General features: G+C 36.9%; 1 pseudogene; it reads right to left on the reverse strand.

Annotated features, from left to right (window-relative positions):
* The window catches only part of LOC107549220 (perilipin-3-like), a 16,620-nt pseudogene extending 7,660 nt beyond the window's left edge, over nucleotides 1–8,960 (reverse strand).
* Nucleotides 8,961–12,201: the final 3,241 nt, after the last annotated feature.

Below are 12,201 nucleotides of genomic sequence, written 5' to 3' on the forward strand. Positions count from 1 at the left end.
AACAGAGTCGCGTGACAGACACAGTGATGATGCTTGTATGTATTTGCAGTACACAAGCCGCGATTAAGAAAGCTGACTCCTGTGATGTGGACCCTGTCTCTCTCTCACGCACGCACACACACACACACACACACACACACACACACACACACACACACTACGCAATACTCTACACGGCGCAAAACTCCGCATTTGAACAGTCAGCAAATACTTAAACTATTAAGAAAGCATACTTACAGTAGCTGATTCAGAATAAGCGCCCGATTGTCATAGCAAAGTCGGAATTGACCCATTTTTTTTAGAAATAGCCTTTGCACAGCCAGCCTTGTAGGCTACTCTACTAGGTTCACAAAACTGTCGTCCATAAAATGCGTTACACAAATTTGAACATCTGGGTTGTGCTGTTCTGTTGTAAATAAATCTTAACCAATGATTCCTCATTGCATCTATTTTTGGAAGGCCAAATAAAGTGCTTTTGCTTTCGCACAGAAATACACAGCGTCTCCCTGATATGGCTGCATCAACACTACTGCGGTTCCTGAAACCACGCCTTCTTTCTTTGCGTGCACATTTGGGCGGCATTACGCAAATATTTCCACATCGTGACGTAGACATGTGGGGGCGTGTTTGAATGAGGCGTTTTAGCCCGGTCTGGATCAGCCATCTCTTTTAGAAAGAATAAATCCTTTTGTGGGAGACTTTGAGCTTTGTAACTCTGCAGATCTTATACATGCACAAATAGCTACATAACACACCAGGGGTGGCGAACGTCGGTCCTGGAGAGCCGCAGCCCTGCAGAGGTTTGCTTCAACCCTAATAAAACACACCTGAACAAGCTAATCAAGGTCTGAACAGTTACTAGGAAGCTACAGGCAGGTGAGTTTTAATTAGGGTTGGAGCTGAACTCTCCAGGACCGGAGTTCGCCACCCCTGTAACACACTAAAGAAAAGGAAAAATAGAAATCGCATCATATGACCCCTTTAATTTCTTTAAAATAAAAATCTTAGTGACCTCAAACCTTTAAGCAGTAGTATATATATGTTGTCATATATAAATGTTGGCAAACAGTACAGTTGTCTAAGGGAAGAGGGCTTGATTCTCCTGAAAGCATGTTTGTTCTCCAACTCATTTTTTTTTATCCTGTAACTGAGTGTGTTATCTGTGTGCGTGCGCGGGTGGGTTAGTGGGTGTTTAAGTCACATGCAGCAACAGCCAAACGGCACGTAGAACTAGATCCCACTGGGCTTCCAGCTCAATCATGACCATCTTCTCTCTAAACAAGCAGCCCGACTTCTTGATTTCAGCATTGATTTCTGAGAAACAAAATATCGCCTTCCTTTTACGCAAACAGAAACGTTTCATAATTTATTTTTATTGCCATTTTGAGTCACTAAAGGATTAATATGCTAGACTATCAGATGCTAATGTCTCTATCTAGCTTGAACGTTAACTTTAATATGAAGCAGTGTACAAATGAGTGACTATGACAAAATCAGAGGAGATAAATATACTCCACTTCTAAGTGACTAGAAACATAAATGTAAAATAATATTGTATGAATAAATTCTGTTATCAATTAGGCATGTTATCACTTTGGCATGGTACAGATTAGTGTGAAAAAGATCATACACACTATGTTTTCAGCTCAGTAATACAGTTTGAACTTTTCTCTCCCCTTCCCCATGTCCTTCTTTGCCTGAATGTGTCTCAGGGGTCTTGATTTGGAACAAGTAATTGCTGTGATTTTATTCTATGTGGGTGAGTCTGCAGACAGGAAGCCCTGAGGGTGGCAGGGCACAGTGAATGACTGCAGTATGGTACTGCAGCACGTAGACGGTCTATTTTAACTTCAGACTCAAAGAAGAGGGGATAAGCTATGGTTTGAGGAGGCACTCCTTGCCGATATCATCTTGTCAGTGTATATGTTTGAGTCACTCACTCAGACATGTCTGCATCTATATTTATTTTGTGATTTAATTTTAACATACCACTCTCCATTACTGACTCGTGAATCACATTCTCATTATCCTGGGTCTCCTTCAGTGTTATTTTAGTATAATTGAGATATTGTTATAGTTTTTATTTTATAGTTTATTTAAATATTATAGTGATTGTTTTTATTATTAATTTGAATTAATTTGTATTTTTATATTTTCTGTTTTAATTTTAATTTTAAAGTAAATTGGTAATTAGTTTTTTTCATGTTTTTCAATATGAATATATAGTTTTATAATTATTTAATTTCAGTTTTAGTTACTTTAATACATCAAGTTAAACTAAACTTTACTTTATTTCAGTTAACGTTTATTTTACTTCAAGTAACATGGTTTTAAGTTTTAGTTAACTATAATAAACCTGGGCCCTCATTTATCAACAGTGCATTCGTACAAATGTGTGCATGATGAGTGCGTAAGAACAGTTTCACGCAAAGTGTGGGATCTACCAATTTGTACTTATATGCAGGAATGTGTGTAAATATAAGGACAAAATATAGAACCAGTTCTATGCATTGTTCATAAATGAGGCCCCTGGTCTCTATTGAAGGGCCCAAGTCTTTTTTTTTATCTCTCTCTACATGTTAGAAAGTCAAATAAAACCATTTATAAGCTATTAAAATATGAAAATGGTTAAACTGGAATATAAAAACAATCAGTTTGGATCCCCATTTACCAGTGATAATGTTTCAGGACTTGATACTTACACGTCATGTACTTTAGTATTTGTGCCATCCTCAAAAGTCACTATGACTTTATGAACATTTGGCAGATCATTTAGTTAAAGGGGTCATATGATGTTGCTAAAAAGAACATTATTTTGTGTATTTGGTGTAATGAAATGTGTTTATGCGGTTTAAGGTTCAAAAAACACATTATTTTCCACATACTGTACATTATTGTTGCTCCTCTATGCCCCGCCTTTCTGAAACGCGCCGATTTTTACAAAGCTCATCGGTCTGAAAAGCAAGGTGTATGCCCGGCCGGAGCGACGAGACAAAAACATTAAAACCCATTATAAACAAGGCATTTGTTGCATCCAGTGGGGACATAATTACGGATTATAATGACTTATATTGTCTTTTTATGCGTTGCCTTGATGCAAACATTAAACGTTGCATAAACATAAAACCATGTCTGCATTTGTGATCGGAGAAATGACAAACAACAAGCGCTACTCTACACTGCTCAAAACTCGCGTTTGAATCATCAGTGGCAAATCCTTTAAATATGAAAACCTACTTACAGACTGTGAGTCAGAACGGACGGCATTGTAGGCTACTCTCCCAGGTTCAAGAAACAGTCATCCGTAAAATGCGCTACACACATCTGAATATTTGGGTTGAAGTGTTCTGGAACAGTGTTGTAAATACAACTTAACCACTGATTTCTAGTCGTGTCCTCTTTTGGAAGGCCAAACAAAGTAGTTTCGCTTTCGCAACCAAACACACAGCGTCTTCCCAACATGGCGGCGGCGGTGGCAGCAACAATAAAGTTATGCCTTCTTTCTTTGCATGAACATTTGGGCGGTGTTATGCAAATCTTCCCATATCCTGAAGAAGACATGTGGGGGCGTTTTTAAACGAGGCGTTTTAGGAGGGCGTGGACCAGTCTTAACTTTTATAAAGAATATCTCTTTGGGTTTGAGACTTTAGTCTTTGCAACTTTAGGGATATTATCTATTCACAAACAGCTTGTAACACTCCAAAGAGAAAGGAAAACTTGAAATCGCATCAGATTTAGCGATTTGTTTTTGTAGAGCCTATACCGTTTCGGCAGCTGCCCCCAGCATCTGCAAAGCGCTGTCCAGTCTTTCTCTCAGCTTCATCAATCTGTGGTACAACTGAAGGTACAGGCACAACAACAGGCTACGGATACGTGTCCACATTCGAGGCTCTTCATCATCATCATCATCATCATCATCATCTTCCTAGTCATAGCTCTGCACTCTTCGCTCCCACTCATGACCTGCAGGATGAGAAAAAAAGTGGTTGTGATTTCAAAACAAAATCTAGTATTCAGAATTCAATGGAAAGAGGCTTAGTCTCTGAGTGAAAAAAGCCAATTTGATAAAGTATTATGCTATTACACGTTTCTCGATACCAGGGGTGCCCAAACTCGGTCCTGGAGGGCCAGTGTCCTGCAGAGTTTAGCTCTAACTTGCCTCAACACACCTGCTGGTAAGTTTCTAGTATGCCTATAAGAGCTTGATTAGCTGGTTCAGGTGTGTTTAATTGGGGTTGGAGCTAAACTCTGCAGGACACCGGCCCTCTAGGACCGAGTTTGGGCACCCCTGCTCTATACCCTTTGAGAGTGAGATGGTGACAAACGACTAGCAAAACAGAAGAACATTTGCTCCCCCTTGTGGTTAAACCTTGTGTACACATTTTTTAAATGGTTATTTCATGATAATTTCAGACAAAAAAATGTGTCTCCATGTCCGGGCAGAGCCTGTATGAGTTCTTACGCAGCGTGGGTGGCAGAGGTAGATAGCTGGCCACTACCGCCTCCGACTGAGTGATGAGCTCATCCAGACCCGCGGTGATCACTCGCCCTGGAGCCGAGTCTTGAGCTTCCGCCAGGAGGCGCCAGCTCAGCTGCATCAGTTTATCCCATCTGTCCACGGCTCTGTCCAGCTCATCGTTCACTCGAGACTGCGCATCATCTAGCCTCGAGAAGAAAGCGTCCTTCAGATTAGCAACCACCTGAGGGAAGAGAGGGCAAGGACAACATCAAGAGAGGTATGGACAGCATCAGAAGAAACATCGAGATTTACATGTTCATTTGAAAAGTGGAGAAGTACTGAGGAAAAACAAAAACGCACGTAGGCCTACAACAAAAATAGCTACAAACACACACTACTAACGTTAAACAAGTTACTTTGAACATACTTCATCTTAGTAAATTAAGTAAAAATTAACCGAAAAAGTGGGGGAAAAGTCGCCTGAACCTGAACTAACCATAGCATGAACGGTTTCCTTTCAGTAACGCAAACAATACTGACGCAATAAATAGTCCTACTGTCATTATTTGTACACATGATGATTAATTTACAGTCAATAAATGTATCACAAAACAAAGTTTAAAAAAAAAATATTTAAGACTTTTGTCTCTCTTAAAACCCGCTAAAAGTGGATTTATGGTGCTGTGTTATAATGTAAAAGTATCTCAAATCAAGTTTTGACCTATAACTTACAGTCTATGGTTTTGACAGAGATATTTTGACATCCAATAGTCGACAACTTCGACTAGCCTATAACTTTTTTGTTCAAAACACCTTTAATCTCTATATCTGAAGGGCAGCTCTAATAGACTAGTTAAGTGTCACATAAATAAACCATCAGCATCAGCCTTTAATTACTCATGCACACAGACTAAATAAGCAAACATACATAAATAAATAAAAAATAATCACCTAACTTTGATTCCTCAGATTAGTAAAGGCTACTGATACAGACATAAATGAATTCAATAAGTAAAATATCGATAACATAACAATATCTAACAATAAAGTAGTCTTGGAATACTTACTATATATGTACTGAAGGTCATATTAAACAGAATACTTAAAAAAATATTATTTTTGAAAAAATATAATAAAAATATAATAATACTGAATTATTTTAGATAATTGAAATATACCAATTAGTTATTAAAATTATTTCAAAAACAGAGTTAATATAATAACTTAAAACTTTATTAATTCTGTTATTTAAAATATATTTGTTGACTTTTACCAGACAGCCAATATATGGTAGCTGCTATACTCAACTGTTGCTCAAGTTACACTCACACTCACCTCATCTGTGGGCTGTTGGAGAATTGGGAAAAGCTTCTCTAGTTGCTCCAAACCCACCAGTGCAAAACTGTTCACTGCCTCGACTGCAAAGGCAGACATAAAATGAAGTCATCTAGAGATGCACCGATTGCAATTTTCTTGACCGATTCCGATTTCCGATTTTTTTTGTTAGTGTGATCTGCCGATACCGATTTTTACAGATTTTTGCCGATTTCGATTTTCTATCTAAGAACTATAATTGACAGCATATACAAACAAACGTCTACTTTTCTTCAACGCAAAGTTTTATTTTCATTAAAAAACACAAGTAAAAAGTCAGTAATAAAATAAGAACAAATAAAAAAAATTGCGAACAACAGCACAAATAAATGCAATAAAATAAAGAGAGCTATGAAACGAAGTTTTTCAGGTTAAGTAAGTTTTTATTCAGTTAAGAAATATGACAGAAATTAAAGTAATCAAATGTAAAATAACACATCCAGTGTTATTTTACATTTGATTACATTAATTTCTGTAGTCTTCATTGTAAAAATTAAAGACAGATTAATGCTTACCATTAATGTTATAAAACTTATTCATTCAAGAGCAGAAAATAATTTTCTTTGTCTTTGATTAACATCACAGACAGCAGCAGGAATATTGGACTGCGGTTCCTTTAAGAGTTTATCCACGGACCCAATATACTGTTACACAACATGCATTCTCTTTAACGTTCCAAAATCGATTGTGTTTAATTGCGCCAAAACGGGCATTTTGACATAATTTAAATTTTAGCGCAGTTAGCCACTCATTTTGGTATTTGTGGCTCACAAGCTGTTTGAGACTGAGCGTGCGCGCTTTTGGTGTAAGCGCGAAACCTGCGGGAATGACTATAATACGCAATACAAGCACTATTTAACCGGAGCGAATGAGACGTGTGTGAGAGAGAAGGGGTCATCGGAGAGATGAGAGTGAGAATGCACGGCTGATGTTATTGCCTGTGCCGCTGGTAACAAAACGGATCGGCTCGAAATCGGAAAGAAGTGAGACTGACCGACCGATCCAGACCGATCATGTGGAAAATCGGCCGATTCCGATCCCTGGCCGATCGATCGGTGCATCTCTAGTCACCACCATTATTATGATCACATTATTAAATGTATTAGAAGTGTATCTGTTTCTCTTGTCCAAGTATGTCCTGACTATGAGCATTTGATTTCCATTGGAGATTTTATATTGTTCCAGTTTTAAGTTCGTTCATTGTTAGAGATACCATATGTGACCCTGGACCACAAAACCATTATAAGGGTAAATTTTTTTTAAATTGAGATTATCTGGAATTGATGTGTGGTTTGTTATGATAGGACACTATTTGGCCGAGATACAACTATTTGAAAATCTGGAATCTGAGGGTGCAAAAAATCTAAATATTAACAAAATCGCCTTTAAAGTTGTCCAAATGAAGGTCTTAGCGATGCATATTACTAATCAAAAAGTTTTGATATATTTACAGTAGGAAATTTACAAAATATCTTTATGGAACATGATCTTTACTTAATGTCCTAATGATTTTTGGCATAAAAGAAAAATCTATAATTTTGACACATACAATGTATTTTTGACTATTGCTACAAATATAACCCCAGCGACTTAAGACGGTTTTGTGGTCCAGGGTCACATATGAGGGACTTACTTTCTGGTTCTAGGTTCTGTAGCAGAGGTGCTGCTTGTTTCAGGGCTGCTGTGGATGCACTACGGGCACCCAGCTCTGCTACGCCTCCCACAAACCCGAGCAGCGGATAACGACCTTTCACGCCCGTGTAGATGGAAGAGGCCTGCTGCAGCGCTGAGCTGACGAGTGGCAGTTTTACCACACGCTTTAGCACATTCCCCTGCACAGGCAAGTCAGTGTCTTATTAAATATGGTAATGATGCAATATGAACAGTGTGGAGTGACCCTTCATGAAAACTCACCTCTCTGTTTCTTGCTCTAGACATGTCTGCTTTACACTCTGGAAGCAGAACATAAAACGTTCAAGTATGATATAGAGTGTTTCTGTTTTATGTTTTTTTCTTCTTCTTCATAATTCTGACATTATCATTTAATTTCAGCTATGTCAATACTGTTCTGTATTCAATATTTGACCTGCCCATGCCAAGTCAGCTGATGTCACAAGACAATAACTTGAAATCCTTGCTGTGGAAATTTCATTAAGCGTTTAAACCACACAGGCCAAAATGATCTAGCATTCAAACAGTAAAATATAGAATATAGGGGTGGATAGAAGTCTGTCATGAAGCCTTGAAAATTACTGGGATCAAATACTGTGGCTTTTCGACAAACTTTTATTAAACAATAATGCATAAAAGTCCAGTTTATTTTTAAGTGTTTTCTGAAATACATTTAAGAAACAGTGAATAGTGCAGTGAATAACATTGTGGTATAAAAAAGCGTCAGTGGAATAGAAGCTGTCATTTAGCCACCGGTGTTCCAGAAATATCATACAAGGTAATGGCTCAGGGCCTCCAACCAAAAGCAATGAAACCACGAAATCAATCTGAATAAAAAATAACATTAAGGATAATCACAACAAAAACTTTTAGCATCTGCCTTAATAAAATGGGTGTTGTGAGTGAAATAAATAGAAAAATAATTGTAAGATGAAGACTAGATGGTGATACTGGACTTATAAAGCTTGTGTGAATTTATAACAGACCAATAATATTTCGGGTAAAGTCTCCAATGCTTCAGATCATGTGTGTCTAAGATGCATGGGTAACTGATGCTGGTTTGGGACACTAAAAGACATGTTAGGCACCTGTCTAAGCTTATTTTACAGGAAACCAAAATTATCAATCTCTCTCAGACACTCTTTGGTCGTCAGCTATAGTTATAGGGTAATAGATTTAAAATGTTGCACAAATTTCATAATAAAGAAAAAATGTCCATTTTATAGGACATTAATTTACTAAGATTGCAAAACTATTTCACAATTAACCAGTTTCTAAAAGTTGTTGTATCATGCTTTTGGTTATTATCGAGTAGACGGTAAGCGGAGTGTCAAAAACTGTCAAAGCAGCAGCAGTTCTTACCTTTGAGATGAATGAGTGAGTCCTTTGAGATGGTAAAATGTAGAAATAAAAAATATCTTTATTACAAACCCACTAGATTTGCCCTTTTATATTAGGTCTCAGTCCTTGTCTGCTGTGTCTGAAACGAGGGTTTTGTTGGATGGTTTTGTCATTTTTCATGGTAGATGCATGTGATGCCCCTCATTTAGGGTGCGGCCAGTCCACGAATGCCGAGACCTTTTTATGCCGTTTTTGCTAGTTTGCTGGTTTACCGAACAGTGACAAAGACAGTCTTAGGACTGTGTGATTGTGTCTGTTTCTCACATATATGACATTTCTCACATATGCGCTTTGACTTAATTGCATTGCTTCAGATGAAAAGTAGTTTAGGACTTGCATGGGTATCGCGTTTACACCAGAATTATCTTTATTCTTTAAAATCTGTGGAAGGACAATATATATCAATCCAGATCTTTATTGTAATCAATAGACAAGTAGAGTTGACAACAAATCTCAAAGAATATAACCTAAATGTAGCTTAAACTTGTGATGTATGAATACGTCTGCTGTGTACAGAGAGTCTAGTCCTATATGTCTAGTCAGTTTTAATTTTATTGTCACGGTTCAAAAGTTTAATGGGTTGTTGAGCTCCCTTTATATCAACATTCCTGATCTGGTTCAGAAATTGAATGAGGAAGCATGGTCTACCCGATTTTTCCATGAAAATCAAAGTCTTTCATTGGAGATGAAGTATATTAAGGTCATCTCATGTTGCCAAGTCATAATTGAAACCCTTCACAAAGACTCTCTTTGGAGAGTCATGTAGTCTCATATCCATTTGCCTCAATTCTCAACTTTAAAAATTACTCAGTAAACCAGAGTTTTTTAATGCATGTAAACAATCATTTGATAAATAGAGCCTGGGAAATTTCTCAGACTTGCCATGAAGCTTCTGGAGCAAAAGAGGATGCTATTGTATTTCATTTTTTAGTCAAACATGTCTGATAACGTTTAAATATCAGAATTGTTTACTATCAATAAATTTAACAGTGATATAAGAGTGAGACAAAAGAAATCCTCATGGTTAATTTAGTAATTGCTAAATAAAAAATTTAATTTTAATTGACACAACTGCTCGCACCGCAGATATTTTCTTTGGTTTAGGTTTAATACCATTCATTTACTAAGACACTATAATATTGGCATATTTAGATTTTCCAAAGGTTCTTAATTTTCTATGACCCATAAGCACATTTTGAAAATATTTAGATTTTGGAGTGAAAATATACTAGAGAGAGAATTCAATTGTGTATCACGTTTATTTTGCACATTCAGTGGGTGTTAAGAACACTAACATACAGGTGGGTGTGTAACATTAGCAGAGATCTCACAGCATTTAGCAGTACAGTATTTGTCAAAAATTCTCAAGATTTTTTTTTTAGTTTGCACTAATACAACATTTTTCCTGCCAATTAATTTTTGAACACCAAAGTGATTGTGTGTATAGGTCACATATGATTTTTTTAATCTATTGTGTTTTTTTTCTCCTGTGTGTTGTTTGTCACATGGACTGAATCTTTTAATATCTTTCCATTTTGTCATACCAGTAATCCCACACAGAAAGTATCTTCTATACGAAAGACATTACTGGGTGGATAGGGTGCACTTTTATACAGGGAGTGTGGCTTAAGCATGTAAGAAGCTTGAATGGAAAGAGGCATTTTCCCATCCAGAATTACAGTTTAAAATCTTAACTTCTCTATGATAGACAAACCATGTGCCATAAAACCCGCTGACCAATAGAGGCCAATTTGTGGGGAATTGATCAGAAATGGATATATGTATAGGAAGTGACATTGTGTGTTTCCCAGATCTGTTATTGTCCCTGCTCTGCTGGGACTTCTGAATCTTGGCCACATTTCCTGCTTGGGATGGAAATCTAGAATAATGTAAAGGTATTGGTTCCGATTTTCTTTATTAATATTTATGAAATACAAAACACATATGTATTTTTAAACTACACAACCAGTAACTACATGTTGTCATATACTTAAAAATAAAGGTTCCAAAAGTTTTTTTTTTGCAGCAATGCAATATAAGAACCAATTTTGGTTCCCCAAAGAACCTTCAAGTGAACATTTCTAAAAAGAAAAAAAAATCTTAATGTAAAGATCATTTTAATGATCTAAAGAAAATATTTCCATCTTCCTGCAATGGAAGGTTCCATGGATGTTAAAGGTTCTTCATGGAACCATCAATGCCAATAAAGAACCTTATTTTTAAGAGTGTGTACTGTAGTTGTGTTGTGTATCGATACATTTAAAATAACCGACTCATTAGATTCATTTGTTCAGGAATCCTAGTATACTGGTTGTGCTAAATGATTTTTATTCAGTAAAAACTGCCCAATTAGAGTCGTTTTTGGGAGTCGCACTAAATTTTGCTGTATGTTTTTGATTCATTAAAAAGATCAGACTCATTATTTGTTTGAGAATCATACTACACTGGTCACACTGTATGGTTTTGCTTCAATACAAGGACTGAATCATGAACCATTTATTCTGTAATTGGAGTACACTGGGCTCACTATATGTTTCACGCTGTAAATTCAGTAGCAGTGTTATGTCACTGCTGAATAAATTGTGTCGGAAATTTATAAAACAGGAAACTGTCAGGATTTTTTAATACAATGTTAGCAAAAATTGCACATGCGAGAATCGTTAATGGAGATAAACGTAATTTGTTTCCAGTATTTTTTGGGTTCCCAATCTTAATTCTAACGCCATATGAAACACAGTACACTCTATGCCAGATTCAGACCTCAGGCTTGGTAAATTAACAGTGAGGAGCACCAATCAGAGATAAAGGCCCAGGCTATCGGCAGGCACACTGGCAAACCATGACTTTACAGGTTCTCATCATAAAAGAGAGATGTGACAAAGTGGTATAAGACAAAAAAGTGAAACTGAGATGAAGGAGGTATGCTAGAAGAACAGACTGTTATTGATAGAATTACATGAACATCTTCCCCTTGACTTTATGAACTACAAATGATAAAACGCTACATATCCTTCCATTTCCCAAACATCACACCAGAGGGCTCAGAACGACCCCGTAATATACCAGAGCTTCCCAGCTCCAAACTACGAACCCACCTCTTTGTCTATCTCTATATCACACAGGATTTAAAATGAAAGTGAATCCAATCCACTTTAAAAAGGCAATCTTATGACATTGGCTAGTACAATCTACGAAACAGTGAGCCACTGTTTTATGTGAAGTGAAGCTCTGATGTATGTAATTCATAGACAGGGACATTCAGAGTGAGTTTGTAGCATAGCAGTGCAGATTAAGTT

Source organism: Sinocyclocheilus grahami, unplaced genomic scaffold (genome assembly GCF_001515645.1).
Source record: "Sinocyclocheilus grahami isolate Dianchi unplaced genomic scaffold, SAMN03320097.WGS_v1.1 scaffold366.1, whole genome shotgun sequence".
Classification (NCBI taxonomy): Eukaryota; Metazoa; Chordata; class Actinopteri; order Cypriniformes; family Cyprinidae; genus Sinocyclocheilus; species Sinocyclocheilus grahami.